Consider the following 25270-nt stretch of genomic DNA (forward strand, 5'->3'; position numbering starts at 1 on the left):
TTCTAATTGCAGTTGTTTACAGCACTTCATATCATATCTATGTCATATATACCCTGTATGTAGATCTATTCCCTACAGGTATGCATGTGTTGCTGCTAATTAGTCTGATTTCTTCCATTGCTTCAAAATGACATGACAAGGATTTTACACCTCTTCCATAGCGGGTGAGACGAGGGTTTTCTATATTAATCAGCCAGACTGATAGCTAAACTCAATGGCTGGCCTTTGGAGACCACATAGTCCTTTAGAGATCAGGTTGTACCACAACAGACCATGTTGACTGACCCTAAAGCTAACCAGCTGTTAACCAGGTCCAACCCTAACAAAAGGAGCCCACATCGGTCTTACATGAAGTAGCCCGAGTCATTCATTCACTCTCTACAGAAACACCACCATTGCAGAAGACCCATAGTACTCAAGTTCCCCTTTAAATAACAAATAAACAATAACATCATTGTGTACGATATATTCACATTAAAAACTGCTGTTGTGCCCCTTGATGGAACTCCCCCTTTGTTTGCTCCCGACTGGAGCGGCTAAGCCCCGCCCCTTCCAGTGTTCCAGAAGAGTAGTTACTTCTGATGAATACATATTCTTTATTTAAAAAAAAACATGTTTACAAATCACAAATATCATGCATTTAATCACCTTTTATATGTTTTTTTATATTTTCCACTTTTTTTTTATCCATTAAAAGCTGTGACTGAATTCTACCGAAGCTTAACCGGCTGTGAGGGTCCAAACATGAGCCTGATAAACATCCATTAAGCTTCATTTGCCTCACGTCGATGAGACTAATGAATCCTTCTAGTCAGTGATTATTTGTTCAAAGTTTTGATGGTAAAACCTTTAGTTTTGTTTCTTGTTTTAGCGGATTTTAAGTTGCAAGTTATTCTAACTTTTGTCTTCAAGAGCCAGAGATAGATGGTCAGTGAACAGAAGGTACCGATCTCTGCTGTGTGTGTTCATGCTCTGCTGCCGACACACACACACACACACACACACACACACACACACACACACACACACACACACACTCCAGGGACAGTAAAAGCTGGAAGGACGATCCCACTTATTTATATAAAAAAAAAACTCCAGAGAGATTTAGCTGCAGCGTGAGATTGTTAGATAGTGAGGCCTTCACATTGCTGACAGCTACTGCTCAGCCTACCCATAATCCCCTGCAGGACTGTGGCCAGCGTTGGCGTGTTGACCCCTGAACGTAAGCTGCCGGGTGTGTGTGAGAGTGTGTGTATTAATATTCAGTCTGCCGGAGGGAAGAGGAAGAAGCAGAAGTACAGATGGAGCAAAGTACACTGGTCTGTGTTAACTTGCATTTATTGAAACTGGTCCAAACTAAACAAAACATCTGATTGGTGCGTTCAGTAGAGATAGTGAATTACAGCTTCATATTTCTTTGAATTCAACTCTACTCAAACTAATACAGCCATACTAATACTGATACTTGTATTATTTGGTTTACTATTATAATATATATTTATTTAATATTATATATATATATATACGTTTATTTAAGATGTAAAAATAATGGCAAAATAAATTCAAACAAAATCCTTAAGATTATTATGAGTGAAAAAATATAATAAGTAAAAAAAAAAATCAAACGTGCAGCAAGAGAAGCTCTCATTTGGTCCCCACGGCAACGCCCCACCTCCATCTTTATGCTCTACTGAGTCTGATTGACAGCCACCAACCCCCAACACACACACACACACACACACACACACACACACACACACACACACACACACACACACACACACACACACACACACACACACACACATCCTTGGTGGCTTAACATGTGCACTAAATATAAACACACAGACCTCTGGGTGTTTCTTAAGGGGGGTTGTCTGTTTGCTTCTGTGTGTGTGTGTGTGTGTGTGTGTGTGTGTGTGTGTGTGTGTACCGAGAGATAATTATTTCAAACCTCGCTGCAGGTTTAGTTCTGTGAAGCCTCAGCATCAGCTGATGTGAAGTCACATGATTGAATGAGCAAATAAAACAGTTCTGTGGTCAGTTCTGCTGTTAAAGAAGGACTTGTTGTTTCAGAGTGACTCAGATTCAGCCAGCGGAGGCTGCAGTAATGAGATGGTCCTGCTTAAGGCTTTTACACGCCAACAGCGATGCAAAAAATCAGCACGGAAATTCGAACGCGAATTTTGACGCGCTTGACTATTCACGTCGAACGCGCAAAACATTGTACCATGGCAAATTACCAATGAATTAACATCAAGTGATGATGACCTGGTTTTAGAAAGGATGGTTTCTTCCATTATTAAAATAGAGAGGAGAACCTGCAGAGTTCCAGTCCTTGGTTCAGGACCTTAAACTGGACATCGGGCAGATGGAAGCACTGCTGCGACAGCCGGTCCTGAGCCTGAAGAAGTAGAGGAGAGAGGAGAGGTCTGAGGTCAGATAATATTGTTCAACAATGAAAGTTCACAAAATCACTTTAAATTGACAAATTCTAGGGAGAAGGGAAACAAATAAATCCACGGTAAATAACAGGCTGCATACGTCCGATGGCTGTCAAAGAGGTCATATGGCCTGCGGATGAGAGGGCACTTCAATATTTCCAAAAAACTCTCATTCATATGTATTACCAGTTTGCCATTGGCTAAGTTAAACAGTGGAAGGCAGGTCGCCTATGGCTGCTTTACTGATGTTGCCACTATAATCATATTATTAAACTTTGATATTGTGCTGATTTAAATGCCTCTTCTGCTTGGTGGAGGGTTTCATTCATTTTCTTTATTTTCATTTTGAAGCTTCATTTTGTTTGTTGCTACTTTCACAACATCTCTAAATGAACAGCTGAGTAACTGCTGTCTGTTTCTGATCCAAAGTCATACATAGTTCTGAAATATCAACAATTTGAGATGCTAGTGCAAAACATCATGATCCATGTTAAATAGTTTTTCAAAAACAATAAAACATACATTAATAAATGTACTACTGATACTTGCCACTCCCTGCTTACAATAGCACATATATAGAATAAGGTAGACCCAGGCAGCAACCTCTGGTTCTGAAAGGGTGAAGCCAAGATGAAGTGCCTTAAACTTGCATTCAGACTCATCTGGTTGTAAAAAGAATTCTGATTACATTGACGTCAATAAGAAAATGAGCCAACTTCTCACATGATTTATGATCTCAGTTCATTTAGTACATTATTGTCCATTTAGAGTCCAACAGACCAGAAAGCAGGGGATGCTTGAGGGGGGCTACCCAGCCAAATCAGTAAGGGATTGTCAGATCATCCGTCACACCACTACAGTCCAAATATGGCCACTTCCTTTCATTTGTTGCAAAAATCCAAGATGGCGATGGCTAAAATCCAAGATGGCGACCGCCAAAATGCCAAACTCAAGGTTTGAGAACCATAAGTCCATAAGTCAAACTTTATTCAAGGTTCATTCATCCATATAGTTTTTCATGCAGTATATGCACGATACATCCGTCCATCATGAACGAGGTGGGCCCGTCATCAATGTGCCATGTCATTTACATGAGTCGGCTGCAGTAGTTAACTGCTCGTCTCGACTTTATTCGTTCAATGACAAATGAAGCAGTAAAACAAGATTTCTTAAAAGCAATGAGTGCAGGTTCTGGAATGAACCTAATATGTTATTTAGGGCTGCTCCATTATGGGAAAAAAACATAATCCTGACTATTTAGGTCATCATTGAGATCATAATTATTTAACACGATGACTCATTGGCTTTGGGAACATTGCTAGATCTATGAAGAATTTTGGCTCGAGTCAACAATAATCAGTTGGATGCATAGATATGAATGGTGATGACACATTTGAAGATATTGAGGCCACGGCGAGCACCTAGTGGGTTGGGTGCTCTCAGGCACCACCTTCAACCCATTCCCATTCAAGCTGACCTAGAACCGGTCAGTGCACTGCTGAAGGACCCCACGACGGGATCCTCTCATGCTGGGGCGAAAATCCTTGATTTATGACACAACACAAAACAAGAGTTGTTGAGAAAAGGAATGCGGCTGGTCATGGTTTTATGTTGTTTTTTTTATATCGATAATGGTTGGGAGCCAAAATCATAATTTAAATGGTATTAGTTGCACAGCCTTAGCTTCGTGTGTCACTGGAAGCTTGTCAGTTGGGTGATGGGTGCAGTTCATTGCCTCTATGGGGATCCAGGCCTGGGTGAGCAGATTACAGCAGCACCTCGGGGGGCCGCACACACCGCCTGGGTCCACCCCATGGGTCCAGCCCAGAAAGCGGAGGACTCCACTAGTCCACTAGGTAATTGATTCCGAATGTTCTCTCGGACAGGTTAAAAAACATTGCAAAATATACTTGGAGTAACGAGAGAAAAAGAGATGGGATGGATGGATTCTACTAATGGGTCTACTGGGCCCATTGTGAGACCAGATACCACGGAGACCAGCAGAGAGCATGAGGCGGTCTAGGAGATGCCAAACAGCTTGTCCAGTATCCAGCAACACTCTGCTCTGATCGTTACAAACTTTATATCCACATCTACAATGCTCCGGTCATTGTAACAGCTGAACTGGCCTCAGTCTGCCAAGCTGCTGACTTTCACCTGCAACAATCTGTGGCCTGATGAGAAATGCTTTTTTGAAATTATTATTATTAATTAAATTGAACTTAAAATAATTCTAGTGTTTGTTGTTTAATCTTCTATTCTATTCATTAGGAGTATAGCACACACAATAGTACGTGTCAGGTTATGTTCCATGGCTGGATTCAAACGTTTTCATTGGTGTTACTCTAGTGGGCGGAGCCTGAACGTATGGGAGAACAATGGATCAGGCTGGATGGTCTCACGTCTGATTTTCTGTCATTAACATGTTCAATTTCTCGTTAGCAGCGTCTGCTACCCTCCAGATTCGGCTCTACCACTCCTCTCTGGGGGTTTTTGTCCGGCTGGTAACCTCCTTCTTCCCTCCAGGTCAACACGCTGTTGACCTTTGACCTCCAATTGCACCCCTTAAATGTGCTTTTTTACACACACACACACACGGGCTTTGTTTGTGGGGGTCACACTGTTGACCTGCAGCCGCCCGGTAGATCCCTGTTTGTTTCCTGCTTTAATAAACAACAAGCACATGCAGGGCTATTCTGTGTGTGTGTGTGTGTCTGTGTGTGTGTGAGGAGGAGGAGGGTCTGCAGCGATGACTGATGATGGTGAAGAAAGAGGCTCCCTCTGTCTGTTAACACCCATAAACTACCAATCTGTCAGGCTTACACCGTGTGTGTGTGTGTGTGTGTGTGTGTGTGTGTGTGTGTGACATCCGTGACCAATCAAGACAGAAGCCACAGGCTTTCCAACTGCCGTCCCTCGAGACGGAGCTGCGGTCAGCCAATATGTCACACACACACACACACACACACACACACACAGACCGGTGGAAGGCGTTGTTGTTCCCCCCAGCAGCAGATGTGTCTGAGCGCTGATGAGTCTTCAGCGTCTGTCACGGGCAACAGAAGCCCTCGTTGACAGTCAAATAAACAATCTGATAAAGAATAAACATTACAAACTCATCAGCTGATCGCGTTGCATCACACTGACTCTGTTCTGTGAAGACGCACCAAGAGACTCGGGAGCAGAATGCGATGGGACACTTACGGAGTGGAGGCCTGAGCAAATGACGCAGTTAGCGAGTGCCGACTCATTAAAACGGTAACAACCTGGGAGGCCTTCGCTCCCTCGTCTCTCGCTCTCGTCAACACTCAACCTCGTCAACACTCGACCAAGGACCGGTCGGCACGGCAACCACACAAAAAAAAAAACTAACAATAGTGATGATGAAAAACAGAAAAACCTACTGAGAAACGTAATACCAGTGCAGAGGGTTTACAGGCCACGTGAAAAACGATGATAAAATCAATTTTTCTGGGATTAAACAAAGAATTCTGAGAGATTCTTTTTAAGATCAAACTCAGAACTTTAATCTGACTTTATTTACAGCATTCTGACGATGAACTCATAAAAAAAGCACTTTAAATTCAGGATTCTAAAATGAGTCGCCCACTCAATTCTCAGTTTCTTTTTTGAGATGACATTTAGAATTAAACTCACAAGTCTGGAATGGACCATTTTAGAATTCTAAATGTAATCTCACTCAATTTGCACAATTCTGAGATTCAACTCACACTTCTGACTCTAAACTATCTTGAGTTCTTCACATTTTGCCTGAATCCTCTTCCGTATAATAATGTACAATACTCAGTAGTACTGATGGTGATAATATTGTGCTTTATTGACTCCTGACTTTAAATCTTAGCGTGTGTCAGGCTCCAAAAAACATTTCCATTTCTCATGATGCTGCTCGAATTCTATCTTTAAAAACAACATCAGCTGTAGTCATCTTTATTCAGACAGCACTTTGCAGATCAACGTGTTTTACATGCTTGGACATTTCAAGATGGCAATGAAATCAAATACAAAATCAAATAACTACAAATAGTGAAAAAGGAAATAAAACGGTACACTCCCATTAATGAAAAGCTCCACGGATAAATATTCTGTTTTATTAATAATCAATGTCCTTCAGGCCAGAGTCTTTATGGGGCATTGTAGTGCAGTAAAACACAAACTCAGAGATTTGAAAACTTGCCAAAAAAACGAAGTGCCTAAAATCCATTGCTTTTGTCGGATCTGGTCTCTGGGCCAGTAGTCACACACACACACACACACACACACACACACACACACACACACACACACACACACACACACACACACACACACACACACACACACACACACACACACCCACACACAGTCTGACAGTATTTGTCAAGATTTGACAGGAAATGTGATAAGGTGTCAGTCGATAGAAATCCTCGTCTGTCTGCACATACCCCCCCCCCCCCCGTATCAGAGGGTCTCGGTGTTTATACTTCTAGATCAGGAGGATGACAGCAGACGTTCCCCCAGAGACAGAAACACACTGAAGGAAGAATTGATCCAGGGAATTGGTAAAACAGATGCAATCTGAGAAGGACACAGAGATGTCTCTGTGGCAGCCCCCGATGGTTGATAGGAAAATGTGGTATCATTAAGGTGAAGTCCTAAAAACATCCTGAATTATGCGTTATCTCGAATCATGAATCGTGTCCTCTTTGTCCCAAAAATTAGCCTAAACGCAAGATTTGGTTGTTTATGGCTGAATAAAACATTAAACAACGACCTTTGTGAAACATCATTCTGGTGTTGGTCACTGTTACCCAGCTCACATAAATTATGGCTGTTGAATTTACTGAAAGTACTGCTGTGAACTGACAAACTACGCTTCCCACCGACGCATAGCTTTTACGCCATAGAAATTGGCGTAGACAATTCAAATCATTCAAATCAACGTAGCCGGATGGTCGGAGCGGCGGCCATTTTTATGTTTCCCATTGTCATAGCGATTGCTGTAGTGGGCCACTTACGTATAAAGTGAAACATAGAGAGACAGAACTTAATGCTTCAACCACACACTCTTATAACGTTGGCTCATTTCCTGCAACACATTTCAACATAAAAGCAGTGGCATTGGCAAGCTAGCTAGCTTACTGGTGGAGAGCTGGCTAGTAAGTTAGTTTGCTAAGTCATTCTTTAATGCCACACTGATTAGAGACAATGAGCTGAGCAGCAGGCTGGAGAACAGCAGTAGTGCTGGGTCTAACTGTCGCTCCACCTCATCCAGAGGAGGACTAGGTAACAAGCTAACGAGCTAACTAGCCAACTAGCCAGACGTCCGTCTTCAGCTGTTTTCAGATTAAAATACTTTTGAAGTCGTTTTTACGTCTTTCTGTACTTCTGCATTGACACCTTGTCAGCCGTTTCTTTTTTTGTTGTCATTTGAGTATTTCGGAGAATATAGGCTACCGTATAGTCCTATGCGCTAGTATCTGCAGTAATTGTCCTCCTGAAACTAATACATCAAATCAAATAAATAAAAAATCCCATAAAATGTAATCTCATATTTTTCAGATTTCAATTACTCTGTTCCTTGACTGACTTCTTAGTGCGATTATACTGTATGTAATTTTGGAAATATCAATGTATTCTTTTAATTCATTCCTTGTATTTTTCAATCTATTTAAAATTGGAAAGCTGCACACAGTGTAGTTCCGAAGCGTAGAAAGAGTGTTGAGTCTGGCTGGAAGGTGAAAACTAACAGACTAACACTATTTATTCAAAGAGCCAAATTGGGCTTGAGATATTGTTGTCTTGCCTGTATAATAAGAAGGAACATTTGTGCACATCCTCGGGAAGCAGAAATTACAGTTGATTTGGACTAAATGACAACACTTTTTGTTTTAGAGAAGAGAAGGTAATTATGAGATGACTGTACTGAAGGAATTAGTTCTGTGGAAAAATACTAAGATGATACTGGCAGTGAGTCTGAAAATCACTCACTACCCATTTTATAGTGAGTTCACCATGTTGTAGTGCTGTCTGAATATCTAGTTATTACACCCTATATAAACTCAGTTTCCCACAATTCATCTCGAAAAGTAGTGTGCAACTGATGGTCTTTAACCAAGCATTATATACCATCATGCATTGCGCTGAAGAACAAGAGGAGAGCGCAACGTGATTGAACAAATCAATTGAAATAATGTATTCAATGTGCGTAGAGCATCACAACACAAATAGCCACAGTATACTTTGTATTTATTTATTCATTTAATTTGGGAATATATGATTATTGCCCACACATTGACAGTGGCAGCGTATACAGCTCCGTTCATTCTTACCTTTCACAATAAAAACCTTTGATATATATATACGGCGTCACTGCTCATCAGGTGAACTTAAATCACAACAAATTAACTGAGTTATGGTCTCATTCACTAGTTTCAAGTCTTCCTCAATACAGCATGATGTTCATTTCTGTTCACGTCAATTATGGTCCATTAAGTGGCAAATAGACCATAAAGCAGGGGATGTTTTAGGGCGGGACTACCGTCACATGTTGGATGTAAAGTTTACCTTGAATTTTGGAAGCTAACTTTATTAGCAGCTTGACACTCGCTCCTCCACAGTCCAAATATGGTCACTTCCTTTACCTAGTTGCTAAGATGGCGACGTCCGAAATGGAGTCCACAAACTACTAGGTGACGTCACAGGAACTACATCCACTTCTTGTTCCATGTTTATCCCTCGATGGCAGGTAAACATGGAAGTGCATCCACAGAAAGCAGGGAGCTTCTTATTAAAACACAGGGAAGTCCTTTTATTTAACATTAGGAATAAAGGCCTGGTTCTGTCTTCAGTTCAAGAAAAGTTAAGAATTCCCATGATTGTAGTTTAGTGGCGTCCAAGTCAAATTTACCTCCAACCTTTGTAACCACATAATAAAGTTAACTGTCAGTGTATTTAAATAGAAACCCCAGAAATAAATGGAAGAAACCCACAAAACACACACCTCATTGCTCAGACTGAGTCGAGCCTTTCAGCCCGTCTTTATTCCAACACAAAGAGCAGAAAACACCTTCAGCGGCAGGCAGCTATTCTTTTATCCAAGCACAGTCTCCTGCACAAAGAGCAATGGCATGATTAACTGACTGCTGCTCAGCAGAAAACAAAAGCCTTCTAACGATCCGACCAGGTTCAATCAGACACACCTGTTAGTCGAGGACATGAGCCTGCAGAGCATTTCTACACACATCTGCAAATACATCCACACACAGGTAAAACACACGCTTATCCAGCACAGACGCTTCACATGCAGACACATGAACACAGGTGGCGAACAGCACCCCAGCTCTTTAACTTCTAAGTCATGCATGACCTCTGAGTGAAGGACTACCATTGTTGTTGGATGTTTGATGTGAATTGCATCCATGTGCGTTTGTGTTGGTGGAGTCATGATGATGTCATTACATACTCTAGTGAAAAGAAATTCCAAGCCTGGTTTCAGACCTCTGAATTGTTGCCCTCATGTCGACTTGCTTTTATATAGGATGCTCTTTGTCAGCTGCTGGATGAACAGAAATAGACAGATGATCAGATTTCAGGGGACGACACCTATATCTAATTGCACTTCCATGCAATTCAGACTCCTTTTTGTAACTAGAGGAGTCACCCCCTGATGGCCAGTAGAGAGAATGCAAGTTTAAGGCACTTCAGCATTGCCTTCATTTTTTAGATTCCTAGATTAGATTCGTTAAGAGGAGGAGGATTGTTAGGACTTTCACTCGGGAGGCCGCTGTTTGTGTCCCTTGTGAAACCAAAAGTCCATGTAAGTGTAACTGTAATCATTTTACATAAAAAAAAATATTTATTTAAACCAAAACCAAACCAAGTTGTCTTGTTGCCCCAAGACTACAGGAGCTTGCACACTCCTGCTACTGTTACTGGACATCTTCAGCAGAATGCTTGAAAAAAGAGAAACAATCACAGCACTGAACTTCATTACGTCCAATCAGACACCCTGGCGTGTCGTACTTCCTGGATTGGAAGACAAATTGACAAAACATTCCAGCAGCAATTATCTTTGTTTCAAACCATTTTTGGCAAAACAAATGAGCTGAAACTGAATGTATTATTTAGCAGAAGCTTCATGTCCAAACAAGTGTGGAAATGCTTGTCACCTGACACCTGATTTATGCCGCCGGAACCCTGAGTGCCACGGTGGCCCTCGATGACACACATTTGAACACATTGCTCTGATTAAACAAGCGGCTGACTGACAATCTCAGTCACAGTTAATGTGCTCAGTGTGAAGTGCTCTATGGGCTTCTATTTAGAGGGTAAACACACTCAAAAGCAGTGACGTGTAAGCTTTGCAGAGAGAGATGAATTTACATAATTCATTTATGCAAGAAAGCTAGACAACAAGCGCTCATTTACAATGCACTGTGTGTGTGTGTGTGTGTGGGGGGGTGGGTGGGTGTGTTTGCAAATAAGGTCAAACCTCAACATTTTACATTAATTCTCATTAAATCCAAACAGGTCAATGCATGCAAACAGTGAACTGGGTGAAATCAATATGCAAACAAACACGGATAGCACTTTACACACATGTAAACTGACCCACACACACACACACCCACACACATAGCCAACCAACGCTGGTTAGAAGGAGACTGGGATAACTGATCAATAGTATTGATCCTGTAGTTGGTCATGTGATGCCGAAGGCCAGCGCTGTGAGGTAATAGGGGGTTTAGCTGTACATTGGGTGAGAGGGGACTGGAAGAAAAGAGGAAAGAGAGAGAGTGAAAGACAGAACCAACTGATTGGAGTGAGGAATGGGCGAGGGAGAGGTGTAAGTCAAGGAGGAGAGTGAGGAAGGAAAGCAGGGAGGAGAAGGTGGAGGGAGCGGAAGGTCAACCAGATGATGGAGAAGCTTCAGTATTACATTGCATTGATTTGGCCGACGCATTGATCCAAAGCGACGTACAATAAGTGCGTTCAACCTTGTTGATACAACAGAAATGCGAGCACATCAACTATAAAGCATCAAACATGTCGGGACAAAATTAAATTGAGAAAAAAACATATTTTTATTTTTTCATGGGCCAAGGTGCAGTCTGAAAAGAGGAGTTTTCAGTCTAATGTGTTGATGTTTCGGCTGTCTTGATCACCATGGGGATCTGGTCCCATTATTTGTGGAGCCAGTAAACAGACATGCTTTTGTTGAGTTGTAGGGGGGGCCCCTTCTTTGTGAGGGAGTATTGAGATATTCAGGTGTGAAGATGTCAACAAAGTTAGCTTCATAATTCTACGTCAACTTTAAAGCTTAGTGTTAAAGTCATCTTAGCAGCTGATTGGTAGCGTGGTAGCGATGCTAGCTAGGCTGGGGTAGTAGCGGCCTGTCAATCACATGGTAGCTACGCCAAAAATTCATACCCTGCTTTATGGTCTATCTGACTGCACATTATCTTCCACGTAATACACTGTCTTTTAAATAAAATATTCCTATTAAAGTATAACCCCCCAATGTTGAAGTACCTCAAACTTGCATTCCTTCTAGGGGTCATCAGAAGGCGATTCAATTGCATGGATGTCTATGAGAAAATGGTCCTACTTCTCTCTTGATGTATTATCTCAGTAAACATTGTAAACATGAGTTTATGGTCTCAATCTTTAGTTTCAAGTCTTCTACAATCCAGCATGATGTTCATTTAGTACTTTATGGTCCATTTAGAGTCCAACAGACCAGAAAGCAGGGGATGCTTTAGGGCGGGGCTACCTTGTGATTGACCGCTTCACTACCATCGCTACTATCGCTACCAAAGCAGTTAGCTACTAAGATGACTTTAACACTGAGCTGTAAAGTTGAATTATGAAGCTAACGTTGTTAGCAGCTTCTTACCAGATCCAGTAAGGTTGCCGCTCTGCAGTTTGTGTTCATCAGATCCAACCGTCACTCCTCCACAGTACAAATATGGTCACTACCTTCATTGGTTGCAAAAAATAAAGAACTCAAGTCTTCAAAACCGTAGTTCACAAACCAATGGGTGACGTCACCTTTGTCCACTTGTCGCCTTGTCTTTGTAGCTCCAGACCGTTTCATTCTCACTCCCTGTAGTCATCCTCACTAGAAGCCGTTCAAAGCTCTCTGCCCTCGAACCATCTCGGCTCTACATCCTGTAGTCGTTTTAGATCTGAGGTTTTATTGCTGTAGCCCTCGGCTGTGGCGTTCTCCAGGCTGTGTAGTTGTTGTAGCACTTCTAGTCATTGTAGTTCTAGGTCCTGCATTCATGCTACACTGACCTTTTCACCAGACTCTCGAGGTTTGTGGCAGCATTGGGTTGGAGGCAGATTGGTGGACTGTCAGACTGAGCTGCACACCGCCGACCTCCCACCTCTGGAAATGGCTTCCAGCTGAAAGAGATTTTCCTAACAACATGGACCCAATTTCTGTTTCTTTCTGCTCAGTTTGCTCAGACCAACCGTTACTACGGGAACTCAGCCTCAGCTATGGGAGAAACACACTGGTGGGTTTAGTTGTACAAATCACTTCCAAACACTTTAATATAATCATATTTTCTTCTCTAAAAAGAAAAAGTAAAACACATTTGCACTTCAAGGTGCTATTTATTTTATTTATTTTTAATATATCGGAAACCAATCTCTAAAGTCCTGCTTTATCATTACTGATGAGGGAAAGCATGAGTTTGAGCATAAGACTAAAAAATTAAGTCTGAATGCAACGAAACAAAAAAACAGGAAAAACGAAGACGATGGAAGAGGAAAGGAGGGAAGATTAAAGGACATGTGAAGACTGGGGGAGAAGGAGAGAATTAGTGGCTTTTAAACAAAAACCCAGACTATCCCCCCCCCCCCCCCCCCAACCAGCTGATATTCCTTTTCATCCTGATCTGTCCTTTCATCCTGCAGCTCTTAGCTGCCGTGTTTTATATCTCGACTCTCGGGGTTTTCAGGAAGTGAATCTGTGATCAAAGACCAATAGAATTGCTCTGACACCTTTTTTTTTCACTCCACTCCGCAGATTTTTTCTCTGATATTATCCCGCTGTTAACGCACCAAATCTGTCTCTGCATACTGTTGCTCTGTCAATGATCACATTACACGGCGACTGATCGGCCAGCTTGTATTGATTATGGATGATTATCAGCCTTGTCACAGTCGCTCAGCGGCTTACGTCTGTAACTGTACACACATATCCATCCATCCATTGTCTACTGCTTATCCTGTATACAATGTATGCCCCGTAAGCTACACATAGACTTTGGGTTAGATGGTGTGTATGTATAAAGTGGGTTCAGCTTTTAAGGAGCTATGCTGTTTGAACCTGGTGTTATTTGTGAATAAGATTCCACAGAATCAAAAAAATATTTCACAATAGCTTTGTGCATGAATCTACCCAAACAAAACAATGATTCCAAGGGTGTACAATGTAAGTATGCTATGATTTATGATGTCATGTCCTAAATGGCTTAGCTTCAGGGCTGGACTGTTGTTCACTGTTCAGACTCTGTGTAGTCTTGCTGGTTAGCTGCAACTGTTGTGATTTACCAAACTCTTCAAAATGGTTGAGCAACCTATGAAATGTGAAATGGCTGTAAAAAAAATGTCCAGGAACGCTCATTTAAGCACTAAATTTCCTCTTCTAGCTGATAAATGAGAAAATGCGGTTTATTGTGATTTGGGTCACTGCCTTTAACTCTCATCACTGTAATGACCATTAAAAACAATTAGACCAGAACTAAGGAACATCATGATTTTGTATTTCATATCCGACACGAAGTGTTGACCCCGTTTTTCTCAACTTTGCATCAGGGTATCATGCATTCATGAACGCATTCATAATGAATGCGATGGTTAATATTTAAAGTGACAGTGCACTGGGAATGGACACAATGTCGACCTGAGGTATCACTACAGTGTGTGTGTGTGTGTGTGTGTGTTATAGTGACATGTATGACAGCTATTCCCATTTCGCTTTGACACAAAGCCACTTTAAAATCGTCACTCGGGAATTTCTGCATGTGTGTGTGTGTGTGTGTTTTGACAGCTACTCCCTCCTCGCCTCTTTGACAGTAAGCTACCCTGTTGTTGTCATTCACATAGTGTGTGTGTGTGTGTGTGTGTGTGTGTGTGTGTGTGTGTGTGTGTGTGTGTGTGTGTTTGTGTGCGTCTGTATAATTGGTCTGCTGTTGACCGGTTGGTAATTGTGTCTGACAGCAGGAAAGGTCTCTGTTAACAACTTGCCGACCCAACGCTTATTGGGGTTTTAACCTGCAAACAGACACACACACACACACCCACACACACACACATCTACACACACACTCACATCTACACACAACTAAACACATTGTGTTTGCCATTTGGTCCCTGTCAAAACGCGTTGAGAGACAGTGACACTCCATCCCCTGAGACAAATATGAGTGTGTGTGTGTGTGTGTGTGTGTGTGTGTGTGTGTGTGTGTGTGTGTGTGTGTGTGTGTGTGCGTGTGTGTGTGTGTGTGTGTGTGTGTGTGTGTGTGAAATGAATCCCATTCTTCTCCCATTCAGTCTTCATCCATTTTCTTTGTCTCAACTATGTTTTCTTCTCATAACCTGTTTTAAAACAACAGTCAAATCAAATGATGACACGTTCAAATTAAAATGTGACAAAGAAATGACGCAAACAAATATTGTATACAGTTATCAATAAAACTACACAGGTGTAAGAAGTTGATTTCATGTTTTAACAATAATTAAAATAACGAATGTATTAAACAGCAGCAGTTTCTACTCACCAGCGCTGTCAAGTGTCCCAAACGTGGAGCTGCAGAAATAACAAATGTAAAAGATCTTTATTATCAGAACATCTGCTGTCATTAATTTAATTTACACACTAAAAAACAAACAGGCTGCGATTGATGGAGGTGACACACACACACACACACACACACACACACACACACACACACACGCTACACACACTAATTTGCAGGAAACACAGCAGGCTGAATGAGACTTTGTTAATTAAGACCAATTGGTGTTAATACCAGAGAGAAAGAGAGAGAGTGTGTGTGTGAGTGTGTGTGTGGGGGGGGGGGGGGGGTCTCTGAGCAGTACATTCAGATTAACAGAAACCAATTTTTTTAGGTGGCAATTATAAATATTACCACAATCATATTGGTAACATGTCTTATTACTTTGTTGCCGTTCAAAAGTAATAGATTACTGTAATGTGTAACAACCAACTCTGTAACCACGGCGACATCATGTTCCTATCCAGGAGAACACAGATATGTGTTTGATCGCCGTGACAAATGTTAAGTGCTGGTCGGCTCCGAGCGACCACCACTGCCACGGCTTCTGTGTCCGTGATGGATGGAAGGACACACCGGCCCCTCTGATTGGTTCCTGTGAGTGAGCTCAGCTGTGAGCTTGTCAACGGGATTATCAGAGCTATAGTTCAGTGAGAGGCAGAGGGCGGACCACAGGTGAGACCTGTTAATGAAGGCTGGATGCTAAACTCCGGGGTTGTCCAGCTGGTGTCTCCATGCAGATGGGACCTTTACACACACTATGCATGTAACTGATAGAAACTGTTAAGGTGGAGCTGCTTCAAGATTTTGGACCAAACCCACAACCCCCACAGTGAAATCCAGCAGGAGAGAGCTGGAGTAGGTGGAAAATATATATGAAACAGATAACATCGAAAAAAATATAATTTTATATAATTAGAAAATCAATCGGACAGATCAAGGCTCTTCATGATATCGATGCTAAAATCCTACAGAGCCGTAATAGAGTCATTGACTTTTTATCTTTTACAATGACCAAAAAATTATAATTGTCCCTCGCATCAACTACCGTACGTATTCTTTCCAAAATAAGGTCCTATGGGGAACACAGGAAGGACGTGACATAGTCGTTCTATAGACATTCTGTTCTCAAGTAGAAGTACAGATACCTGTGTTTAAAAAGACTGGAAAAAGTAGAAGTACAGATACTTGTGTTCAAAAAGACTCTGGAAAAAGTACTGATTTAACTTCTTTAAGAAAAAGTACAGGCTCTGAAATGTACTCAACATACAAGGCTAAATGAATCTCACGTCATATTAATGAGAAAAGAAATGATGGATAAAATGTAGGGAGTCAAAGAAAAAAAGTTAAGAGTCAGAAAAATAAATACTCAAGTAAAGTACAGATTCCTGAACATTCGAATTAAAGACAGTAAGAAAGTATTGCACTTTGTTACATTAAACATTGCTGATATCATATTATTACATACACTATGTTTTGTAGACGAGACCAGCAACGTGGTCATTACTGTGGTGAGTTCAACTGCATGCATTTTCACTGACAGTGAAAGCAGAAATGTTGAGCTATCGACCCCTCTGACAGATGAAGGTAGTTGCTGAGGTGAAGGGCATTTAGACTCAAAGCATACTAAATTGATTATGGCACTGGCCTTTTGGGAAGAAAACAAAATTATCGAGCCACTTTTGTCCAACATCCACCGTCTGGATGTCGGAGTGTCATGGAAGGCCATTTCTACGGCTCGGCCGTTAATGTGTTTCCACTCCAGAGTCTTTACAGTGAACTTCACTTCATTACACATTTGGATTCTTTGCTTCCTGTAGGTTTTTGTTGGAGCGGATCATAAGAGATCAGATTTCACTATGGTTTTACTCACTTGCAGGTAAAAGCCATTGTTTTCTTTATCGATCATGGAACAGGTTCTATGGGGTTCTTCCAATATTTCGGAGCAAAAGCTGAAAAGGTGAAAGTGAAACTACAACTGGATTAGTATCCCATTAACTACTTTGACTAATTTGGACCCCAAAGTCTATTTTGTTCTGCCACAGTTTTATAATGAGCTGAACATATTTCCACATTTCGTAACGGGTGGGCTGGCCGGCCTCTCCGGGCCAATCTCCGGCTGCAAGCATCTCTAGTGGGGCTCGTCAGTTTGTGTTAGCTTTACAGAGTGGTCCTGGTCCAGGTCCTGGTCCGGACTCTGTCGTCGTTATGTGGTCAGGGCTCGCTGTGAGGAAATGCTCTGGGAGTGTTGGGGCTTTGGTGGCGGACGCTTCAAACAAACACAGGACAGGAGACCAGCGTGCGTATCTTGTGCGACAGTGTGTCATTTGTGTTCCCAACGTTACGATTGACTTCCACTTTAGAAACAGCTGTTTGTGTGACGGAGGTCACAAGCTGCTTGTTGTGCTCACAGCGTGTCCCTTACGTACTTTCACATTCACGTTTGACCCAAAACCACAATATTTTTCCTAAATCTAGCTACGTGGTTTTATCGCCTAAACCCAAGCTATGTTTTTTTAATTCACAACATTACCGACTGTGTTCTGCGACTGTAGTAGTACTTCAGAGTCAGGACTCCCCAGCGTGTTAGAAAGCATTGAGAAAAAGCTGTGCTCTGGCCATGGTGAGGTACCCCTCGTGGGAATGCAGTGATGTGATTGGCTGAAAATGAGGGAGGCATCTGATTGGCTACAGAGAGTTCCTTGTTGAAAAAAATGCATTTGTGAATCCAGCCACGTCAGGAGAGTCTCAAAAATCCACAAATAAATACAGACCAGTTCACGAACAAATGCAAACAAGTTCACAAATGAAAAGCGTCTTGTAAATTCAAGTTTAACAGTTTGTATATAAATGTAACAACATACAAATACATTTTTGATGAAAATTGCAAATATTTTTTTAATTCACATATTTATGGATTTATATTACATTTATTTAAAACGAAATGTATTTGTGAGAAGAGAGTCATTTATATATAAATCACAAAATACAATAGTGAATCCTTCTCTGTGCATTCATTATTAATGAGACTGAACTGACCCCATAAATATTTGGTATTTGATTAGTTAGTTTTCACGGCGTCTCTGAGACAGATTGGACTGTTCCTTCTCTGTTTGCTCCTTTCAGCCAAGATGATTCTCTGTTGGCAGGCAGCAGACTTTAAACTCTCTCTCTCTCTCTCTCTCTCTCTCTCTCTCTCTCTCTCTCTCTCTCTCTCTCTCACACACACACACACACACACAGTTGTTGGACGCTGTCCAAAGTCTTAATGCAGTCTGCTTTTCAGACACTCACCCATGGTGTCAGCCACTGTGTGAGAGAGAGAGAGGGAGAGAGAGTGTTTGTGTGTGTGTGTGTGTTCAAATGGTCTTGGCTGTCGTCCACCTCACTGTCACTGACTCTCATCTTATCAGTTAAACTCCTGGACGGCTCTATATCCTTCTACGTCTCCACCTCTATTATAAAGGGAGCTGCTCTGTCTGTGTGGGCTCCACTCACTCGTGGTCTGAGTAAAGCCACCCACCCCACCTAACCCCAGCCTGCTGTAGACCTGACCCTGGACTGGAGTCATACCAGGACCAAAATTCAGTGTATTTGGGTCTTTTAGGGTCCCGTTGAATTGACATTAGTTCTTTGGACGAGGATTGTTGCTCTTTTTGGTCTGGCTTTGGGGCGCCATGTTGCTGCCAAGTGTTGTTCCTTCAGCAGTGAGTAGTCAAATACCGGAGCTTGGTCTGTGGCCCTTGGCGTCTGATACTAAAATCTGTATGAGACACACCACTCTGTTTCATAGTGAGACAGTCAGCAACGAAATGTTTAAAAAAAATCTACTTACAGAGGAGATCGACTGGGTGGGTGAAACAAACACAGGACTTTCACCCAGGAGACCGCTGTTTGAGTTCTGCGTGAAACTAAGTCAACATTGACTTAATTGACCTTACTTTTCTTACATACTACTAATGCCACATATGTAAGTTACTTAGCAAATTTACTTATTTTACATGGCAAAGAATGGTCTTTTCCAAAACCTTAACCAGTTGTTGTGTACGTAAACCTACCTTGTACATTTATTTTGAAAAGAAAATTCCATGTAATGAGCAGAGAGTCAGACACAACGTGTCCATAACTGACTATAGGGAGAAAGAGGGTCATCGTTTGTGTAGTTTTCTGGTCCTGTCGTTTAGAAAATGTATTCATGGATGTCAGGTTTGGGAAGGTTTTCCATGGGTCTGTTTCGGTTTGGCTGTGATGAACTGGCGACCTTTCCAGGTGTACCCTGCCGTCGCGAAATGTCAGCTGGTATCCCCCCCCCCCCCCCCAAAAAAAAATAAATAAAATAAATGGATGGATGGATGCTTTGGTTTGAAGACGAATAAACAGCAAGCACTATCTCTGGGTTTGATTCTGGTCTGTTGGTTGCTGTATATTTGAGATTTTCAGCTCAGGATTATTGTCATTGTTGATCAATCTGCTGATTATGATTTTAATTAAAGAAATAATAATTTTGTCTTCCAATATTGAATTCAACTTTCCATGTCCGATGAGAGGGTGCTGAGAGGGGACAGAAGATGTCGTATTATGCCCTCTGAGGGAAATGTGTAATTTGGGGCTCTATAAATTAGAAGTAGTGGAACTGGCTCATTACTTTCTAAGTGTCTAGTTGACAGAATGTTTTGCCTCCAAATCTGAGTGATATATCATTTTACTACCGTAGAAGACTGATCGAACCAGTAAATCCTGAGAAGACCACAGAATGATTCACCTCTGTGCTTCACAAATGGCTGAATTTAAAACTGGTGCAGTAAATTAAGTAATCAAGGAAGACGTTCTGCTCCTTAATGAAACGTGCAACAAAGTGCTTTTAGCCATTCATCCAACGTTCCCAATTTTCTGCTCAGAATTTATTGTTGAAATCTGGGCAATGCTTTAATTTAGGTAAATTAATTTGTTATTTTAATTAAGGCCTTTCATTTCTGAATTATTTCCAAGGACATTTCTTGAAAGAGAACTATTGGTACTACATTTTTAAACTTCTCATTTATAAAGGGGAAATAGAAATAAACGAGAAAATATAATGTTATCATTTGTTTGTTTTGGCAAGTATCTGTATGTTGAATTTTGTTGAGGACAAATTTCACAGTTCTGCCTGCTCAGCTTCCCTGCTGCGCGCCGACTATAACACCGGCTGAGTTGAATGAATTATTTAGAGGCGCACTTGAACACGGCATGTAGATATTTGCCCCCAAAAAATCACCACGAAAACGCTTCGTCCTTTCAAGAAAATGTCCTAAAAGTTATGATGAAATCATTACGGACCAGTAGAATAAAGCATTTTTGTTTAAAAAATCTGAAATTTTAGACCAGTTTGATGTTACGGATGAAATATGAAAGAAACAACGGAGGAGAGAGTAGAGACAGAGGGAGAGCAGACAGAGTGATAGCATCAAACCGCAGGACAACGAGGACAAGGACACATTGATGAACTGTGTGTGTGTGTGTGTGTGTGTGTGTGTGTGTGACTGGTGGGGGTGAGTACAGATAGAGCTGTCAAGATGGTGATTTACTGATAGAGAGAGAGAGGGGGGAGGACTGCTGAAGGGGAATCAATAAGAAGGAAACCGTGAAGGAAAAGAAAGAGAGAGAAGGAAGAAAGGAGGGTAGGGGAAAAGGGTGGACAAGGAAGGAAGGAAAAGCTGAAGGTAAAGAAAGAGGAACAAAAGAAAAAAAATGGGCGTCTAAAGAAGTTGTAAATAAAGAAGGGACAATGAGGGAGGACAGGTATGGCTAAGATTTCACGGATGCTGATCCCGGTTCTCACCCGAACTTAACTGGCCACAGTTAGATAAAGATAAAACAAAGATCAAATGCAAACTTATAAATAAACAAAAGGATTCGGTACTACATCACATGTAACATATAGATTTGGATCTTCATGATAGGAAATAAAAATAAGTGCTTTGTTTTATGGATCCATAATTCTTTGGAGAGTAAAAAGACGCTCGGTTTCTTTCATGACAGTAATCTTCCAGGTCAGAGCTGTGAGAGCCGAGTCTGAACCCAGTGCTGTCACGGTAACGTAAAAGGCTGCAGGAACACCAGGCTGAACACGCAGAGACTGGGAGAGAAATGTCTTCCTTCTAAGACCTGGAATATGTGAATTATCTCAAAAACATCTGTCATACACAAAACAGTGAAATCAGACTCCCAGAAGCTCACAAGAGCTGACATCAAGATTATTTTGGTATAAAAACAATTCATATATTTATTACAAACATATTATGTATTATATATTATAACAATGTATTCATGTTTGTACACACAGGCACTTTAAAATAAATAATTATTATATACAGTATGGACAGCTGGGATTGGCTCCAGCCCCCCCGCGACCCTGAATACAGGATAAGCGGTAGACAATGGATGGATGGATGGATGGATGGATGGATGGATGGATGGATATACAGTATGTATGTAATTAATTATTGACATCATTACAAGAATTGATGAATTCAATCATAGAGTTTTTTCTTTTTTCACCCTCTTTTTTCCCTCTTCATGATATAATATGGAAGGTATAACAACAATTTATTTAAAAAAAGTAGCAAAAGTAGCACTTTGTGATTTGTAAATGAAAAGTGCATAATAAATAAAATGTATTATTATTGTTATTATTGCCCTGCGTTAGACTGGCAGCCTGTCCAGGGTGTACCCTGCCTTCGCCCAATGATAGCTGGGATCGGCTCCAGCCCCCCCGCGACCCTGAATACAGGATAAGCGGTAGACAATGGATGGATGGATTATTATTATTATTATTATTATTATTATTATTATTATTATTATTATTATTATTAGCAAAGAGCATTTGGATCCACTGGGGGTGTTCAACCTCCAGTCCGTCCATATTTCCAGGTCAAACAGCGGAACATTGTGGCTCAAAGACCACACAGGCACAGCGAGAGAGAGAGAGAGCGCACAGACCACAGCAGGATGAAGTGTGTGGCGCTGCATTCATTCAAAATCCAGCACCTTCCCCCAGCTTTAAGAGGAGGTGTGATTGTGTTTATTTGTTCTTTAGAACATAACTGCAGTGAAACAATCAGAAACTAACATTTCATTCATCTGTTTCATGGCTTTATTCTCACGAACGCCAATCCCTCTCTTCATTAACTAAACAGCAACATGACTACACAGCTTTGAACAGTTGCTTCGCCAATGTACTACAATTTGATTGCTTCTTTTTGAGTAATTGCTCTGTCATTTCGTAGAATGTTTCCTGGAAATAACCACAAAGTACAACAAATAACAAAGTTGTGGACATTATCTCTGCCAGACATACGCCTGTAGGGAGCTCAGGCATTTGGTGGTGTGTGTCCGTCTGTCTGTCCACAGCTAATCCCACTAACTCAATTCAATTGTAATTCATATCACAACAAAAAATATCTCAGAACACTTTACAGATAGAGTAGGACTAGAACACACTCACTTTCAAAATAAATCCCTCTTTTTTTCTTTTTATTGTTTACCTTTGCCGCCATCTTCAATGTAAGGAAGCCAGGAGGGACGATTAAGTGAAATTCAACACTTTACTGTCCACTTTTCTCATTTTAGTTAAGTTTTAGTTGAAGTTGTTGAGAGTTAATTGACTTTAACTGAGCATTTAATTAAGAAGATAAAACAAACGTAAAGAACTGCAGATTTTCAAGCAGAAGGACTCTTGACCTCATGTAAATTCCTGCCTGCAGCCCTGGTCGATGCTGGTTCTTATTCAATCAATGTGTTCTTTTTCCTTTTATTAGAATAAGAAAAGAAGCTGTGATGAATTGCTTTCATGTGGAGCGCTCTCTTTGTTTCTCCTCATTCTTGTTGTGAACATATCCAGAGTTGTTGTTATACCTGATGTTTGACTTCCCCTGCATGAGAGAGGGAGGGTTTAAAAGAAAAGTAGTAAATATGAAAAAACAGAAAAAAGAGAAACATCTGCTGCCGTTCAAAGACGGCGTTGTGACGCGACGCTTGTTTGTTCTCAGCCTGCGTTCAGACATGTGGGTAACACACAGAGATGCTGAACCGCGGCTTTGACCGAACAAACTGCCGCTCTGATCAGGATGAAAGACGTTTTAGCAGCGTCGGCATCAAAGGCGAGGGGGGAAATTGCAGCCGTCAGAGTCTGTTGCACATTATACCATTTGTGAAAAACATAAAAACAAAGAATACAACAGGTAGATGTTGCTTTGGTGGAGATGCTGAGTGTTCTTGCAGAGCAAAGTGCTCCAGTTCGCAGGTTAAACACAGTTGTGTTTTCTGCCGCGAAGAGACAAGTCTGACGAAACAAATTACAAATTTGAATACATTCATCAGCCAAAACATGAATACATGAATAACTAAATATAACAGAGAAGATAAACACATCCTTCTTCGCATGCTGCTGCAAAAAGCTTCATCACAGAAATGGTATGGAGAAAGGTATTCTGGGTTATAGGTCTGTTTCCACACCAGGAGCCAGGCAGTAATGATTGTGGGTTCAACCGGGAAGGGAACCTCTGGTTCTGAAAAGTGAAGCCAAGACTGAAGCGCCTTAGACTTGTATTCTCTCTGCTGACCATCAGGGGGCGACTCCTCTGGTTGAAAAAAGAAAGACTGTGAGAGAATGAGCCTATTTCTCTCTTGATTTATTCTCTCAGTAAACATTGTAAACATGACTTTATGGTCTCAATCTCTAGTTTCAAGTCTTCTTCAATCCAGCATTTGGTCAATTATGGTCCATTTAGAGTGAAACAGCCCATTGAGCAGGGTAAGCTTCAGGGCGGGGCTACCCTGTGATTGGCAGGTCACTACTGTGGTAGCTAATAAGATTTTATGAATCAGAGGAGCATAATGTTTCTTTTTCATTGATCTGACAACATGTCGCCTGAATGTGTTGAAACAGACTTAAGAGTGATCTTCAGTCAGAGAGGAAATTGTGATCACAGAGAATGAACGAAAACAAGATGAACGAAGTCAGGGAGGAAGAGAAATGGGTCAAACCATTGGGACGGGTTGAGGAGTCGAGAGGATGAATGGAAAAAGCATCAAGAAGAAAGTGTTAAAAGAATAAAGTTTCACCCTGAATGCAACACGCCTTCATTAAAACCTCCTGTTTTAAACTTCCTGTTTTGAGATTGAAAACCACTTTTATTTCTTCGATTCCATGAGGAGAGTGGCTGTCTTCATCAGATCAACAAAACTAGTAACTCAGGGCAGCAGAGGGATATGTGGATGCTCTTCTCCAAATCGTCGCCCAGGGAACAATTATTATCTGCTTCTGTGGGTCAAACCCTGCTGCTCCTCAACACCGTTAATTGGGATTTTCCTGATTCCTCTGTGGGGCGACGCATGATTGCATGAAGGAACTGGATGGATGCTGTAAACTTCAGCTAGGAGTTTAAAGGTGATAGTTTGTGTTTGGAGTGGTTGGGAAATAAGAGGTTAAAACATCTTAGCTTAGATAAGCAGCTGAAACGTATTTTGAAATGAAGACAGAAATATTACTTGTATGAACATACAGAGATAGATTACAATCAACATTAATCCTGCACTCATTCACTCATAGCATATAAACAAAATATTTAGCAGACTGAAAGGAATGTTAATGTGTGTAAGCTCACATTCCTCCAAATATAAATCATCTTTTTGGTTTGGTTTTGCTCCTTGCCTCGTTTTCAGTATTCAGGATCGGTGAAGCTGGATTAATGTATGTTTGTGATATTTGTATCCCTACAAGAACCAGTAACTTTAGCTAACATTGCTAACAGCACATTGTAACACTACTGAAATGCTAAATGTTGCTCGAACCTTAGCCCTCAAAATCTTAGTCCACAAACCAATAGGTGACGCCACAGTGACTAGGTCCACTTTTTATTTAAAGTCTATGCATCGTCTCCCTGGAGAACAGTTTGCTTGTCTCAGTGATAAAGGTTTATCTTTATATTTACGGTTTATTTTATCCATTGTCTGTTACCTTGGTAACTTCAAACGAAA

General features: G+C 41.2%; 2 protein-coding genes across 2 annotated transcripts in view; one reads left to right on the forward strand and one right to left on the reverse strand.

Moving 5' to 3' along the window:
* The window catches only part of LOC311029323 (uncharacterized protein), a 482663-nt gene that overhangs the window by 81175 nt on the left and 376218 nt on the right, over positions 1–25270 (reverse strand). The gene's annotated exons all lie outside the window — the stretch shown is intronic.
* The window catches only part of dcc (DCC netrin 1 receptor), a gene marked incomplete at its 5' end in the record, with an annotated part of 283130 nt that overhangs the window by 49758 nt on the left and 208102 nt on the right, over positions 1–25270 (forward strand). The gene's annotated exons all lie outside the window — the stretch shown is intronic.

This window comes from Eutrigla gurnardus, assembly GCF_963514095.1.
Source record: "Eutrigla gurnardus genome assembly, chromosome: 19".
Lineage (NCBI taxonomy): Eukaryota > Metazoa > Chordata > Actinopteri > Perciformes > Triglidae > Eutrigla > Eutrigla gurnardus.